The following is an 18,317-nucleotide window of genomic DNA, read 5'->3' on the forward strand; positions in this document are numbered from 1 at the left end:
AAAGGAAAAAAATTAGTAATTTTAAATTCAAAGGATGCCAGCGATCATTCCATAGCATTAAAGGTATCCCTGGGCCCTTTATACTTTTATATATACCTTCAACATGTGGAGAATTTTAAATATTATTTGAACTATTTAGAAAGACCACTGAAGAGACTTCCTAGTGGTACAGACTTGAAACTGAAAAAAACCAGAGCTGATCCTTCTCGACCCTTTGTCAAAATTAGTGACACTCAACCCACCGTCTGAAAGAGTGACGTTTGTTCTTCAACCTCCTCATAAGCACGGGTATCGTGTAGAACTGGGGGAATGAACTCTAATATTACACAGCAAATTTATCTAACTGAAATGAAAAACAGCAGTGTGTTAAGTTTTTTAAAAATAAAAATGTATTCCTATGATAATGCCTCAATTAATATTCTCATTCCAATCCTTCCAGACTTTCTTAAACACACCCCCCTCCCCCATTTATTTTGTTTTAGCACACACAGGACCCTATACTGAGAAGCAGAATCGTGGTATTCAGGAACGTGGGCTCTGGAGACTGTTTCAGCTTAGTCACTAGTATGTGGCTTGAGCACAGAACCTCTTTGAGCCCCTGTAAAATGGGATCAGTGACAGTTCTTTCCCAACTGTCACTGTGTGCAGATTAAATGAGTTAATATCTGTGGAGTTCTTAGAATAGTGCTTGGCACTTAGTAAGTGCTACCTATTATCACTACATACTTTTGTAACCACATATATAATCACATATATCATTCTATATAGATACAGATGTATAGAGCTACACCACTGTTTCTTACAGCTAGTTGGATTCCACTTTATTGAGGTACTGTGGTTTACTTGACCTGTCCCCTGAGGTTGGAATTTTGGAGGCTGTCTTTACCCTTTTTAAAGCAATCCTCTACGGAACCATCTTGTACACATGTCTTTGTACACTTGCCTAGGATAAATTCCTAGAAGAGGAATCGCTGGGTCACAAGTTAGGCACATTTAAGTCTTTTCGTGCACGTGGTCCAATCTGGCCTCTGGAAATTGGAGTCCACTGAAAGAGCTCACCAACAGTATGAGGATGTTCTTTCCTGACTCCGTTGCCAACACTGGGAGTGAGAAATGAAGGTGTGTATAAAATTGCCTGCTTTAGGCAGGGACGCCCCCCCAAACAGGCGGTGAATAAAGTTCCTTCAGGATATTGCCTTTGGATACCTGAGCTCGGGACCGTGCAGGTGTGAGCTGCAGGCCTGTAAGTGTCCTCAGGGCCCAGAGAGTACTGAGCAGCTGAATGGAAACAGGACTGGGCTTACTTAGAAGCAGCTGGTGTCCCACAGGATCCTGGCCTCAGATGGCCTGCTGCTTAGTGAGTCAGAAGCAAGAGGCAGCCGTTGAGACAGAAAGTTCAGGCCATGTGTCTGACATGGGGTTAGAGTCTGGGTGGCACATGCCCCAGAGGGTTCCTTTCAGGGCTAGCTGGGGAGACAGGAACATTTGGGAAGTGTCTGGAGTTTGGTGATGTGACATGGTCTCCCCAACAGAGGGTGCACCAACCAAGACTGACCCTGAGCTGGTCCACGTGTCTGTCTACTCTGGGCACCCTCTTTCTCCCCAGCAAATGCCACTGGCCTACTCCAGGAACTCTAGGGTGGTCCCTAAGACAGAGGGTGGGGTGAGGGGTGTGAAAGGAAGGGCAGGATTCCTTCCTGTCCTACTTCAGGCCACATCAGACCATAGTGATCTCCCTGACATCCAGACTCAGAGGCCCAGTTCAGTTCAAGCAATGCATGCCAGGTGCTGGGGACACACAGATGTGTACCCTCAATACCCTCATCCTCTTCGAAAATTATTCCCAGTGAGTCTGTCTCCTCCTGGTCTTTGATGTCTCTGAATCCCAGGGGTACTTTTTTCCTGCTCCCCTCTTTTCTACTCTCACTTCAAATTACTGACCATCGTGTCCATTTCCTTTCTCTCCATCCATGTAAGCTCCTTAGGGGCAGTTTCCTATAAAGGAGGGGACTCATTCCACACCTCAATAAGCATGGAGAAATCTACAAGTGAAAAGTATCCAGAAAGAGCCTTCGCTGGGGGGAAGTAAAGGAGACCAAGAGTTACGGACCTCGGCACAGCATGCAACCAGTCAATCTTCATAGCAGTTCTGTGTAGAAAATGTCACTACCACTGTTTTGTGGTTAAGGAAATGGAAACTCAGAGATGAAAATTGCCTGAAACCACCCAGGCCCGTCTGATTCCAGAACAGGGGTGGGAAGCCTGGAGTCGGTATTGCCACTAAATTGCAATACTCCCTTGGGCAGGTCACCTCTGCTCTCAGGTGCAGGGCTCCCATGAGCAGCTCTGCCTAGGAAGGAAATGGAATTCCACCTTACCTCCGCAGAGGCCTGCTGTGATGATCATGTGAAGCAGCATGGGAAAAGTTTCCAGCACTGCGCCAGAGACATGCCTACAATCGATACCAACAATTGACCCCTGCTATTAGTACTAGTCATTACTGTGAAGGAGGTGTTGCACATGAATATTTTTAAACCCAAGGATTTCCTCTTATTGGGCACACATTAGAGACTTAATGAATAATGCTTACTTGTGAGTAGGATTGTGCAGAAGGAAAGTAGGGCAAAAAAAAAAAATTGTGTCTGGATAAACCTAAGATTAAATAAACCATAGACTCCTTTTTCTTATATGGAAATTTGAGAATAACTCACTTGACTTTGTCAGAGGAGGACAAGCCCCAAAGAAAGACTGGAGATATGTTTCTGGAAAGAGAGACCAGAGGCAAAGATACCAGAGGGAGACGGCTGCAAAGTTTGGAGGTAATTTGTTAGGCAGGATTAGATTACTAATACGTGGTATGAAGTGTAAATCAAAGAGGTTTTTGCATATGAATGTCCAATTAATTGTTTTAGCACCATTTGTTGAAAAGCCTACCCATTTTCCACTGAATTGCCCTTGTACCATTGTTGGAAATCAACTGCCCATACATGCATAGGTCTATTTCTGTACACTCTGTTATACTGATCTAGTTGCCTATCTTAACACCAGTCCCACACTGTCTTGATTACCGTAGCTTTATCTTAAGCCCTTGAAGTCAGGTAGTATATAGGCTTTTCAACTCTGTTCTTTTTCAAAGTTGTTTTGGCTATTCTAGGACCTTTGAATTTCCATATGAATTTTACAGTCTGTCAGTTTCTACCTATGGGCTGCTGGAATTTTGACTGACACTGCACTGAATAGATAGATCCCCAAGGAGAAAACCAAGACCCACTGCTGAGTATCAGGCCAGCTTGCAGCTGGTGGGACTAGGTGAGTTCCTGAATGCTGGGGCTGCTTCTCTCTTCTTCAGTTGGGAAGGTACCAGGTAAAAACTTCCATAATGTATTCAGATGAAGGTATAGTATAATCTTTGTGGAATTCTGAACAAAATATTATATAAGAAACATTAATTTGTGCCCAAAGGCCATAAAACTGACGTAATTTGAATGCAATAAAATATAAATAAATGGCAAACAGTTCTTGGGGGTTTTCTCTTAATTTTTCAACACATACTTTTGAGTTTTAACATATAGCATTTACAGCATTCACCTTCCTGAATTAGGGGTGTGGGGGGCTGAGAAATAATTAGTAGGCAATTTTTTGGCCCTGGGACTTTTCTTGTAAATGTTTTCTTTGGCAGCCATACTCTTGAGAACAGGAAGTTACTCTCTTGTTACAGATTTAAGACTTTTCCGAGCCAAATAACAGAAAGCTGGATTAGTTCTGAAATGAAGGGGGAAAAAAACAACTCTTGGCTTTTGCTGGAGATTAATGACATCTTGCAAATATTTTAATTCTCCCCTTTCCTCTCTAACTTGCCACCTCCTAAACAATGCATGTTCAGCCTGAAAAATCTTAACTGGTCACTTTGTGGCCCAACCCTTAAATAAAATATCTTTATGGTACCCACAAATTTATTTAAACATTTTTGGAGGGCTGGGGGAAGGAAATAAGGGCTGTCTCAAGTTGACCTTTTTTATCACAAAATCCCAATACGGAACTTAAAACAGAAAATGTAGTTGTAAAGATGCTAATGTTTCTACAGTAATCATAAAGATTCATAATTTTCTTTGACCTTTTAAAATGGCTTTTGCTATAGATAAAAATGTTAAATCAAGCTTTGTAAACAAACTCTATATATTGTTAGAGATGCTTGCAAACAATTTCTTAGCAATTGTTCAAAATAACAGGATTATATCCTTTGACTAGAGCATTTATTAGTCTGACTACAAATCATGCAAACTGGTTTTCCCCAGAAAAGGCTGAGTTCTTTTGAATTAATATCCACTTTTTACACTTGATTCTAGCAAAAAACAAACAAAAAAAAAAACACAAAACCAAACTTGCAATATCAATGAGGTTTACAATCTGTGGGGACATTAACTCTATGAATCACCTGACAACCATTTGTAGGGATTCCTTTTTTTTGAGGTGGGGGGGGCGCACCGCACAACATGCAGGATCTTAGTTCCCTGATCAGGGATCGAACCCGTGCCCCCTGCAATGGAAGCATGGAGTCCTAACCACTGGACCTCCAAGGAAGTCCCCGTAGGGATTCTTAAAACACAGAAGGCCTTAGGAAAACAGATTTAGAGGTAAAGAACACCTTCCTATAACAAGTGATCTAGGAAGTGATCGAGAAGTTTCCATGGTGTCACAGTCATCCCTCAGTATCGAGAGAAGGTGGAGGAATCGGTTCCAGGCCCCACATTCCCACAAATACCAAAATCCACACATGCTCAAGCCTGTTATATAAAATGGTGTAGTATTTGCATAAACTTACACACATTCCCTCCTCTAATTTAAATCATCTCTAGATTATTTACAATACCTAATACAATGTAAATACTTTGTAAATAGTTGCCTGTTCACAGGCAAATTCAAGTTTTGCTTTTTGGAACTTTCCAGAATTGTTTTTTTCTTTTTCTGAATATTTTGGTTCCAAGGTTTGTTGAATCCGTGGACGTGGAACCCACATATATGGAGGACTGACTGTAATTGCAGCCTCTCAAAAAAGAAAAAGAGTTGGCCTACATTTTTCATTTATACTTGCATCACACACCCAAACTCAAATGTCCTGGTGCCCAGGAAGTTTGCATCAAGGTGGCAAGGGTCAAAAAAAAAAGGTGGCAAGGGTCTGTGGTAGGATAATGGGGGTGAGTGGCTGGTGGCAGGGAGAGGCAAGAAGGGTGCTCACCAGGATTATAAGTACATGTCCATCTTAAAGTCACTCAAATTCATTATTTTGAAAAACTCTGTGCTGCTGAGCAAATTCATCTGTAGATTGGATGTGGCCAAAGACCCGGAATTTGCAACCCTTTATTTACATTATCTAATGTTTTTCTTTCTGTGCATTATAAAGAAAATACTTATTCCTTCAAACCACCTTTTTCTCCAGTCAGCTTGAAGTGATGTTCCTCCCACATCATTCATTACCCTTTGTCTGTCTTCTGCTATTTTGACAACTTCAGGTTTTTTAAACCTTATAAACAATCTTAAATTACTCAGAGCTGTCATCCATTAGATATAAAAATTAAATTAAGCCCAAGAATTGTAGGTGATGGAAAACATGATCCAGTCCCATAAGATATGGGCAACCACAGGAGTCCAGCAAAGGTTGATAATACCCTAAACTTCATCAATGTTGGATGACTATTTATTTAAAGGGAGCTACCTGCTTCCTGGTTTACTGCATACCAAATATTTCTTCAACATTTATGAACTTAAATAGATGCAGATGTTGCCAAAGAATAACATCAGTCATCCTAGAATACTATAATTTAAGCACTGAAAGGCACCTTGGAGTTTGTCTGGTTCAATACCCTCATTTTAAATGGGAGAAAACTGAGGCCTGGGGATATTAACTGGCCACAAAGTTAGCGGTACACAAGCCCTCTCCCAAAATCATAGTTGGAGGTTGACAAATTTCACCACCACCCCTTCACTTCTCTGATCTGGATCACCTTTACTGTCTATATACTATGCTTGACTATTCTCTCCTCCAAATTTTGGAGAAGAAAATCAAGGATGACTTTTTTTTCCTTGGTCATTCTCCCAACTCTATATTATATGGGCATCCCTTGCTCCTTTTCTCCTATTTCCCCTAGCTGAAGCTTTTCAGAGCTAGCTGTGTTCTTTTTCATGCAACACAGAAAATTAAAGGTGACCAGATACTTGATTCCGGCCAGGTTTCATGAGAGGAGAAGGGTGGTCAGTTTTCTCTAAGTCCATTTTGCTGCCGATCACCAGTTTCTTTATTTTATGGCCTCTGATGTACATCAGATTCCAAAGAGTGAGACATACAGTGTGCCAGCATTGTGGTAGAGACCTGGTTCTTCTTTCCCTCCACTAAAAGCACAACTCTCAAATCCCTCTCCCATGAAACTTGAAAGGAAATTATTAAATCTCACCCTTTAGTGACTTTGCAAATTACCCCCTTTAAACAATGTACTGGATATTTTATGAAGAATCTTAGACAAGGCCCACTTAAGTATAGGAGGGTCTGCCTTCCAGCATGGAATCTGAACCAATTCTAAGCAAAGTTTGGTTTTGACATCCTCCCTTTTTGCCTGGCCTACATATTCTCCAAACTGTGAAAAGGAGGCCTTCTGGGGTCTTCCTGCCACCTGAACTCTCTGTTGTAATACTTTCTCTGGTCTACTCTTCCTCTCCAATTGCTCAAAACTCTCTCCATTTTCTCGCTTTCCCTCCTAACAAAGCCCACTCTTTTAGTGCAAGTCATCACCTCAGCTAGCTTTTTGTGAGAAAGCCATTTGGAACCAATTCACACTCAACTGTAAATGACTGATAGGTCACAACCCTTCTAGAAATATCTACTGTCTCAAAGGACGATCCTTTTTAACCTAGTAATTTTCTTATTGGTGGAATTTTAGCCAATGCATCAAAGGGAAGTGAATAAGTCAGGAGAGGGGAAGACATTTTACATCTTATTCAAGATTCTGTCTCCTGAAACACACTCAGACAGAGAGAATAGACTTGTGGTTGCCAAGGGGGAGGGGTTTGGGAGAGGGAAGGATTAGGAGTTTGGGATTAGCAGATGCAAACTAGTTTATGTAGGATGGATAAACAACAAGGTTCTACTGTATAGTACAGGGAACTATATTAAATATCCTGTGATAAACCACAATGGAAAAGTATATATAACTGAATCACTTTGCTGTACAACAGAAATTAACACAACATTGTAGATCAACTATCCTTCAATAAAATGTAAAAAAAAAAAAAAAAAAAGATTGTCTCCTAATGTGAGAGGGAGGAGGAGGAGCCTCAGCTACAATGTCTGTATATTCTGTACCACATAGCAGTACATGCGATCTTTCAGGGACTTTTTTTTTTCTGGTTTGTGAGTTTATTCATATGAAAAATCATAGAAAGGTGTTATTCAATAACCATTAGTCACATATCTAACCAATAATCTTCATTAATGTTGCTAATTACAAAGTAAATCACCTGGAACTTTAAAGAATCAAACACTTAATTTTTTTCCCTGAATTGTCTCTTCACATGCTAACAAAAATTTCATAAAACACTGTGGTGGCCTGAAATGGGAAATTTGTCACCAAACAACACTCAACCGTGTGAAAGGCTGAATAGATAAGAATTCTTTCCCTTTGACTTGAACCTTATTTGGCTGGAATTTTCTCACCAGAGTCTTCCTATTTTTTTTCCGTGGGCAACTGCCCCCTTGATTAATCCCATTTCCCTCAGTCTTAGTTTTTCCAAGCAGCTGAGCAAACAAAGATGCAGGCAGCCATTTTAATGTACTTCCTCCCTCAAGCCCTCTGGGATGGGCCCTCTGTTCATCCTGTTCATAAACCAATGGCCTGAATGTGCTTGGAGAAAGCAGCAAGGATCTTCTGTCAGGATTAATTTTAATAGCCCACAGTCTGTCACTGGGGAATCACAGCCCTGGTAATTGGCTTTAAATTACTATTTGCTGATAAAGAGGGAGATATAGCTGAAAATTTGGTTCCTCATTTCAAACAGTTTGGATAACTAATGCAAGAATTTACTTTTAGTGTGGAGTGCATGCACTTTACAGCCTAAACCCCTGGGTAGCTGAAGAAAATCTTTTGTTGCAGTGGGATCACAGTGAAATACAAAGAGGAGAAATGTGACGTTTTGTAGAAGTATAGAATTTTAGAGCTGGAAGGGAAATGAATCTGTGAATTCCGCAGATGGCTTCACAGGCGAATTCTATCAAACATTTAGAGAAGAGCTAACACCTATCCTTCTCAAACTCTTCCAAAATATAGCAGAGGGAGGAACACTCCCAAATTTGTTCTACGAGGGCACCATCACCCTGATACCAAAATCAGACAAAGATATCACAAAAAAAGAAAATTACAGACCAATATCACTGATGAACACAGACGCAAAAATCCTCAACAAAATACTAGCAAACAGGGCTTCCCTGGTGGCGCAGTGGTTGACAATCTGCCTGCTAATGCAGGGGACATGGGTTCGAGCCCTGGTCTGGGAAGATCCCACATGCCGCGGAGCAACTAGGCCCGTGAGCCACAACTACTGAGCCTGCGTGTCTGGAGCCTGTGCTCCGCAACGAGAGAGGCCGCGATAGTGAGAGGCCCGCGCACCGCGATGAAGAGTGGCCCCCGCTTGCCGCAACTGGAGAAAGCCCTTGCACAGAAGTGAAGACCCAACACAACCAAAAAAAAAAAAAAAATACTAGCAAACAAAATCCAACGACCCATCAAAAGGATCATACACCATGATCAAGTGGGATTTGTCCCAGGAATGCAAGGATTCTTCAATATACGCAAATCAATGTGATACACCATATTAACAAATTAAGGAATAAAAACCATATGATCATCTCAATAGATGCAGAAAAAGCTTCTGACAAAATTCAACACCCATTTATGATAAAAACTATCCAGAAAATTGGCATAGAGGGAACCTACCTCAACATAATAAAGGCCATATACGACAAACCCACAGCTAACATCATTCTCAATGGTGAAAAACTGAAAGCATTTCCACTAAGATCAGGAACAAGATAAGGATGTCCACTCTCGCCACTCTTATTCGACACAGTTTTGGAGTCCTACCTACGGCAATCAGAGAAGAAAAAGAAATAAAAGGAATACAAACTAGAAAAGAAGTAGTAAAACTGTCACTGTTTGCAGATGACATGATACTATACATAGAAAATCTTAAAAGATGCCACCAGAGAGGAGAGAAGATGGTGGAAGAGTAAGACGCGGAGATCACCTTCCTTCCCACAGATACATTAGAAATACATCTACACGTGGAACTGCTCCTACAGAACACCCACTGAACGCTGGCAGAAAACGTCAGACCTCCCAAAAGGCAAGAAACTCCCCACGTACTTGAGTAGGGCAAAAGAAAAAAGAAATAACAGAGACAAAAGAATAGGGACGGGACCTGCACCAGTGGGAGGGAGTGAAGCAGGAAAGGTTTCCATGCACTAGGAAGCCCCTTCGCAGGCGGAGACTGCGGGTAGCAGAGGGGGGAAGCTTTGGAGCCACGGAGGAGAGCGCAGCCACAGGGGTGCAGAGGGCAAAGTGGAGAGACTCCCACACAGAGGCTCGGTGCCGAGCAGCACTCAGCAGCCCGAGAGGCTTGTCTGCTCACCCGCCGGGATGGGCGGGGGCTGGGAGCTGAGGCTCGGGCTTTGGTCGGATCCCAGGGAGAGGACTGGGGTTGGTGGCGTGAACACAGCCTGAAGGGGTTAGCGCACCACAGCTGGCTGGGAGGGAGCCCGGGAAAAAATCTGCAGCTGCCGAAGAGGCAAGAGACTTTTTCTTGCCTCTTTGTTTCGTGGCGCGCAAGGAGAGGGGATTCAGAGCACCGCCTAAACGAACTCCAGAGACGGGCGCGAGCCGCGGCGATCAGCGCGGGCCCCAGAGACTGGCGTGAGACGCTAAGGCTGCTGCTACCGCCACCAAAAAGCCTGTGTGCGAGCACAGGTCACTCTCCACACCGCCCCTCCCGGGAGCCAGTGCAGCCCGCCACTGCCAGGGTCCCGTGATCCGGGGACAACTTTCACGGGAGAACGCACGGCGTGCCTCAGGCTGGTGCAATGTCACGCCGGCCTCTGCCGCTGCAGGCTCGCCCTGCCTCCTCCGTACCCCTCCCTCCCCCCGGCCTGAGTGAGCCAGAGCCCCCGAAGCAGCTGCTCCTTTAACCCCGTTTTGTTTGGGCAGGGAACAGACGCCCTCAGCCGACCTACACGCAGAGGCGGGTCCAAATCCAAAGCTGAACCCCGGGAGCTGTGCGAACAAGGAAAAGAAAGGGAAATCTCTCCCAGCAGCCTCAGAAGCAGCGGATTAAAACTCCACAAACAACTTGATGTGCCTGCATCTGTTGAATACCTGAATAGACAACGAATCATCCCAAATTCAGGAGGTGGACTTTGGGAGCAGGATATATTAATTTTTCCCCTTTTCCTTTTTTTTGTGAGTGTATATGTATATGCTTCTGGGTTGAGATTTTGTCTGTATAGCTTTGCTTTACAATAGCTTTATTTTACTTCACTATATTATATCCTCTTTCGTTCTTTCTATTTTTTCTCCCTTTTACTCTGAGCCGTGTGGATGAAAGGCTCTTGGTGCTCCAGCCAGGCATCAGGGCTGTGCCTCTGAGGTGGGAGAGCCAACTTCAGGACACTGGTCCACAAGAGACCTCCCAGCTCCACGTAATACCAAACGGCGAAAATCTCTCAGAGATCTCCATCTCAACATCAAGACCCAGCTTCACTCAATGACCAGCAAGCTACAGCGCTGGACACCCTATGCCAAACAACTAGCAAGACAGGAACACAGCCCCATCCATTAGCAGAGAGGCTGCCTAAAATCATAATAAGGCCACAGACACCCCAAAATACACCACCAGATGTGGACGTGCCCACCAGAAAGACAAGATCCAGCCTCATCCACCAGAACTCAGGCACTAGTTCCCTCCACCAGGAAGCCTACACAACCCACTGAACCAACCTTAGCCACTGGGGACAGATACCAAAAACAACGGGAACTACGAACCTGCAGCCTGTGAAAAGGAGACCCCAAACACAGTAAGATAAGCAAAATGAGAAGACAGAAAAACACACAGCAGATGAAGGAGCAGGGTCAAAACACACCAGACCTAACAAATGAAGAGGAAATAGGTAGTCTACCTGAAAAAGAATTCAGAATAATGATAGTAAGGGTGATCCAAAATCTTGGAAATAGAATAGACAAAATGCAAGAAACATTTAACAAGGACGTAGAAGAACTAAAGAGGAACCAAGCAACGATGAAAAACACAATAAATGAAATTAAAAATACTCTAGATGGGATCAATAGCAGAATAACAGGCAGAAGAACGGATAAGTGACCTGGAAGATAAAATGGTGGAAATAACTACTGCAGAGCAGGATAAAGAAAAAAGAATGAAAAGAACTGAGGACAGTCTCAGAGACCTCTGGGACAACATTAAACGCACCAACATTTGAATTATAGGGGTCCCAGAAGAAGAAGAGAAAAAGAAAGGGACTGAGAAAATATTTGAAGAGATTATCATTGAAAACTTCCCTAATATGGGAAAGGAAATAGTTAATCAAGTCCTGGAAGCACAGAGAGTCCCATACAGGATAAATCCAAGGAGAAACACACCAAGACACATATTAATCAAACTGTCAAAAATTAAATATAAAGAAAACATATTAAAAGCAGCAAGGGAAAAACAACAAATAACACATAAGGGAATCCCCATAAGGTTAACAGCTGATCTTTCAGCAGAAACTCTGCAAGCCAGAAGGGAGTGGCAGGATATACTTAAAGTGATGAAGGAGAAAAACCTACAACCAAGATTAATCTAACCAGCAAGGATCTCATTCAGATTTGATGGAGAAAGTAAAACCTTTACAGACAAGCAAAAGCTGAGAGAGTTCAGCACCACCAAACCAGCTTTACAACAAATGCTAAAGGAACTTCTCTAGGCAAGAAACACAAGAGAAGGAAAACACCTACAATAACAAACCCAAAACATTTAAGAAAATGGGAATAGGAACATACATATCGATAATTACCTTAAATGTAAATGGATTAAATGCTCCCACCAGAAGACACAGACTAGCTGAATGGATACAAAAACAAGACCCATATATATGCTGTCTACAATAGACCCACTTCAGACCTAGAGACACATACAGACTGAAAGTGAGGGGATGGAAAAAGATATTCCATGCAAATGGAAATCAAAAGAAAGCTGGAGTAGCAATTCTCATATCAGACAAAATAGACTTTAAAATAAAGACTATTACAAGAGACAAAGAAGGACACTATATAATGATCAAGAGGAAGGTATAACAATTGTAAATATTTATGCACCCAACATAGGAGCACCTCAATACATAAGGCAAATACTAACAGCCATAAAAGGGGAAATCGACAGCAACACAATCATAGTAGGGGACTTTAACACCCCACTTTCACCAATGGACAGATCATCCAAAATGAAAATAAATAAGGAAACACAAGCTTTAAATGATACATTAAACAAGATGGACTTAATTGATATTTATAGGACATTCCATCCAAAAACAACAGAATACACATTTTTCTCACGTGCTCATGGAACATTCTCCAGGATAGATCATATCTTGGGTCACAAATCAAGCCTTGGTAAATTTAAGAAAATTGAAATCGTATCAAGTATCTTTTCCGACCACAACGCTATGAGACTAGATATCAATTACAGGAAAAGATCTGTAAAAAATACAAACACATGGAGGCTACACAATACACTACTTAATAACGAAGTGATCACTGAAGAAATCAAAGGGGAAATCAAAAAATACCTAGAAACAAATGACAATGGAGACACGATGACCCAAAACCTATGGGACGCAGCAAAAGCAGTGCTAAGAGGGAAGTTTATAGCAATACAAGCCTACCTCAAGAAACAGGAAACATCTCGAATAAACAACCTAACCTTGCACCTGAAGCAATTAGAGAAAGAAGAACAAAAAAACCCCAAAGCTAGCAGAAGGAAAGAAATCATAAAGATCAGGTCAGAAATAAATGAAAAAGAAATGAAGGAAACAATAGCAAAAATCAATGAAACTAAAAGCTGGTTCTTTGAGAAGATAAACAAAATTGATAAACCATTAGCCAGACTCATCAAGAGAAAAAGGGAGAAGACTCAAATCAATAGAATTAGAAATGAAAAAGGAGAAGTAACCACTGACACTGCAGAAATACAAACGATCATGAGAGATTACTACAAGCAACTCTATGCCAATAAAATGGACAACCTGGAAGAAATGGACAGATTCTTAGAAATGCACAACCTGCCGAGACTGAACCAGGAAGAAACAGAAAATATGAACAGACCAATCACAAGCACTGAAATTGAGACTGTGATTAAAAATCTTCCAACAAACAAAAGCCCAGGACCAGATGGCTTCACAGGTGAATTCTATCAAACATTTAGAGAAGAGCTAACACCTATCCTTCTCAAACTCTTCCAAAATATTGCAGAGGGAGGAACACTCCCAAACTCATTCTACGAGGCCACCATCACCCTGACACCAAAACCAGACAAAGATGTCACAAAGAAAGAAAACTACAGGCCAATATCACTGATGAACATAGATGCAAAAATCCTCAACAAAATACTAGCAAACAGAATCCAACAGCACATTAAAAGGATCATACACCATGATCAAGTGGGGTTTATCCCAGGAATGCAAGGATTCTTCAATATACGCAAATCAATCAACGTGATACACCATATTAACAAACTGAAGGAGAAAAACCATATGATCATCTCAATAGATGCAGAGAAAGCTTTCGACAAAATTCAACACCCATTTATGATAAAAGCCCTGCAGAAAGTAGGCACAGAGGGAACTTTCCTCAACATAATAAAGGCCATATATGACAAACCCACAGCCAACCTTGTCCTCAATGGTGAAAAACTGAAACCATTTCCGCTAAGATCAGGAACAAGACAAGGTTGCCCACTCTCACCACTATTATTCAACATAGTTTTGGAAGTGTTAGCCACAGCAATCAGAGAAGAAAAAGAAATAAAAGGAATCCAATCGGAAAAGAAGAAGTAAAGCTGTCACTGTTTGCAGATGACATGATACTATAAATAGAGAATCCTAAAGATGCTACCAGAAAACTCCTAGAGCTGATCAATGAATTTGGTAAAGTAGCAGGATACAAAATTAATCCACAGAAATCTCTTGCATTTCTATACACTAATGACAAAAAATCTGAAAGTGAAATTAAGAAAACACTCCCCTTTACCACTGCAACAAAAAGAATAAAATATCTAGGAATAAACCTACCTAAGGAGACAAAAGACCTGTATGCAGAAAATTATAAGACACTCATGAAAGAAATCAAAGATGACATAAACAGATGGAGAAATATACCATGTTCTTGGATTGGAAGAATCAGTATTGTGAAGATGACTATACTACCCAAAGCAATCTACAGATTCAATGCAATCCCTATCAAATTACTAATGGCATTCACCACAAAATTAGAAAAAACAATTTTACAGTTTGTATGGAAACAGAAAAGACCCCAAAGAGCAAAAGCAATCTTGAGAAAGGAAAACGGAGCTGGAGGAATCAGGATCCCCAACTTCAAACTATACTACAAAGCTACAGTAATCAAGACAGTATGGTACCAGCACAAAAACAGAAATATAGATCAATGGTACAGTATAGAAAGCCCAGAGATAAACCCACGCACATGTGGTCACCTAATTTATGACAAAGGAGGCAAGAACATACAATGGAGAAAAGACAGCCTCTTCAATAAGTGGTGCTGGGAAAACTGGACAGCTACATGTAAAAGAATGAAATTAAAACACTCCCTAACACCATACACAAAAATAAACTCAAAGTGGATTAAAGACATAAATGTAAGACTGGACACTATAAAACTCTCAGAGGAAAACATAGGAAAAACACTCTTCGACATAAACCACAGCAAGATCTTTTTTGACCCACCTCCTAGAGTAACGAAAATAAAAACAAAAGTAAACAAATAGGACCTAATTAAACTTAAAAGCTTTTTCACAGTGAAGGAAACCATAAACAAGATGAAAAGAAAGCCCTGAGAATGGGAGAAAATATTTGCAAAGGAAGCAACAAAGGATTAATCTCCAAAATATACAAACAGCTCATTGAGCTCAATATCAAAAAAACAAACAACCCAATCAAAAAATGGATGAAGACGTAAATAGACATCTCTCCAAGGAGGACATACAGATGGCCAAGGGGCACATGAAAGGATGCTCAACATCACTAATTATTAGAGAATTGCAAATCAAAACTACACTGAGGTATCACCTCACACTGGTCAGAATGGCCATCACCAAAAAATCTACAAACAGTAAATGCTGGAAAGGGTGTGGAGAAAAGGTAACCCTCTTGCACTGTTGGTGGGAATGTAAATTGATACAGCCACTATGGAGATCAGTATGGAGGTTCCTTAAAAAACTAAAAATAGAACTACCATACGACCCAGCAATCCCACTACTGGGCATATATCCTGAGAAAACCATAATTCAAAAGGACACATGTACCCCAGTGTTCACTGCAGCACTATTTACAATAGCCAGGACATGAAAACAACCTAAATGTCCAACGACAGATGAATGGATAAAGAAGATGTGGTACATATATACAATGGAATATTAGCCATAAAAAGGAACGAAACTGGGTCATTTGTAGAGATTGTGGATGGACCTAGAGTCTGTCACAGAGTGAAGTAAGCCAGAAAGAGAAAAACAAATATCGTATATTAACGCATATATGTGGAATCTAGAAAAATGGTACAGATGAACATATTTGCAGGGCACGAACAGAGATGCAGACATAGAGAACAGACATGTGGACACGGTGGGGGGGGGAAGGGGAGGGTGGGACAAACTGGGAGATTAGGATTGACATATATACACTACCATGTATACAATAGATAGCTAATGGGAACATGCTATAAAGCACAGGAAGCTCAGCTCAGTGTTCTGTGACGACCGAGATGGGTGGGTGGGTGGGGGTGGGGGTGGGGGGTGGGAGGGAGATCTAAGAGGGAGGGGATATAGTATACATAGAGCTGATTCACTTCGTTGCACAGCAGAAACTAACACAACATTGTAAAGCAATTATACTCAAATAAAAAAAATTTTTTTAATAAAATTTAAAAATCTTTCAGTTAAAAAAATAAAAAGTACAGAAAGTAAAAAAAAAAAAAAAAAAAAAAAAAGAATTTACTTTTAGTGTGGAGTACATGCACTTTACAGCCTAAACCCTTGGGTAGCTGAGGAAAATCTTTTGTTGCGGTGGGATCACACAGAAATACAAAGAGGGGAAATGTGACATTTTGTAGAAGTATAGAGCTGGAAGGGAAATAAATTTGTGAATTCCTCAGCATAGAGCTTCCTATGAGGCTTTCTGTTTCTGATAGCTGTGCACAGAAATGGATTCCCCTTATTGCTCCTGCCACTTTTTTCTCTCCCTCTCTACCATGTCCTTTTTCTTTCCTTTTTTCACTCTGTTTTTCTCATACCCAATTCCAATTGCCTGTTCCTCCCCTTACTTTCTCTTCCCGAACTGGCCAGGCTCCTGTCAGTTATTTGTGAAATTCTGCGCTGAAGGACAGACAGATGAGGCAGCTGCAAGACTGGTCCATCGAGAAAGCACTTTGGGGGACTGACTGGAAGAGGGTTGGTAAATGGTACACAGGTGTCAGCCATCGTCCAATTAAGTCTTGGGTTTACCACTCTTGATTAATTTTTCATTAGCTATGGTTGCTATGGACTTGACTCAAAGTTCAGCATGTTCCATTTCCACATGGATGGTTAAGAAAAACCACATTCTCACACACACACACGAAAATAGAATTTGTTTCATAGTTGTTTATGACCCTTGGTTTTCATCTCTTCTCCATGTGCTCAGCACGTACCAGGGCAGAGCAAAAGCGAGCCTCCTCTCTCCTCAGTCAGCTCTCTCACCCTGAAGGCCAGTCATCAATCAAGCCTTGATTTTCCTAACAGATTGATGAGATTGGGCTCTGTATTAGGAGTGAAAGACCCAATAAGGTGTGTGTGTTTGTGTATTGACAATTGTATCAGCCATTATGAGACAGAAAGAGAGAGAGGAAGAGAGAGAGAGAGGAAGAGAGAGAGAGAGGAAGAGAGAGAGAGAGAGAGAGGGAGGGAGGGGGAGGGGGAGAGGGAGGGAGAGAGAGAGAGAGAGAGAGAGAGAGAGAGAGAGAGAGAGAGAGAGAGAGAGAGAGAGGGAGAGAGAGAGAGATCCTTCTTGCTGGCGGGGGTGGGGTGGGGGGGTGGGGGGGGTGGGGGGAAGGTCAATCTTTGTTTTCTTAAGAGCTTCAACTGATCGGCTGAGTCCCATGCATACTATAGGGGGTGATCTGATTTACTACTCTGTCAACTGATTTGAATGTTAATCTCAGCAAAAAAACCCACTTTCACAGAAACATCTAAAGTTTGACCAAATTTCTTCACTTGCTAAGCCTCTTGGTTATTGATTAGAGAACTAGACAGTTGGTGCACCTGTTGTTAGGAATTCAGATTTGTATTATGATAATTTGAAGTCCTAAGTTATGTTGTGTAAAAGATTCTATCCCATACCACTGAAAATATTTTCACAGTAATTATGGTTAATGTTTATATTAAAAGCTTAAGATCTGTATATACAGAAGGGTATTTCACTAAGAAGGGGAATATGGGGGAAACGCAGAGAGAAAAATTATGAGAGGGATATCCTATTATTTAGTACCTGCTATATGCAATAGGGGAGATAGAAAAGCACAAATATAGCTCCTTGACAGAATTCCCTGACTTTACAAGTTTGTTAGAAAAGAAATCACCATGCACAATACAACCGGAGAAGCATAATATGTTCTAAGCACTATAGTTATGCTCAGAGAGCAATCTGGGTTGGAATTATCTAAGAAGGTTCAGGGAGAAAGTGAGACTTGAGCTAAGATTTATAATGAGCTAGGGGAAAAGGCACAGCCTTCCACAAAAGGAAAACAGCTGCGGGCAAAATTCTGAGGCTTGAGAGAAAGCATCCTTGCTTTGAGGGCACCTGTGGCCCAGGCTCAGAAGGGGGAATAAAGGCCTTCAGCTGCAGTCCAGGGACAGGGTGAGAAAGGCTTTGGGGGGAGCTTGTCAGGGGACTGCTGACAAGGGCCTTACTCAAGTACTTCTCATTTAGCTAGGGATGGAGCAGGTTACTGAAATTCTGG

Source organism: Eschrichtius robustus, chromosome 1 (genome assembly GCF_028021215.1).
Source record: "Eschrichtius robustus isolate mEscRob2 chromosome 1, mEscRob2.pri, whole genome shotgun sequence".
Lineage (NCBI taxonomy): Eukaryota > Metazoa > Chordata > Mammalia > Artiodactyla > Eschrichtiidae > Eschrichtius > Eschrichtius robustus.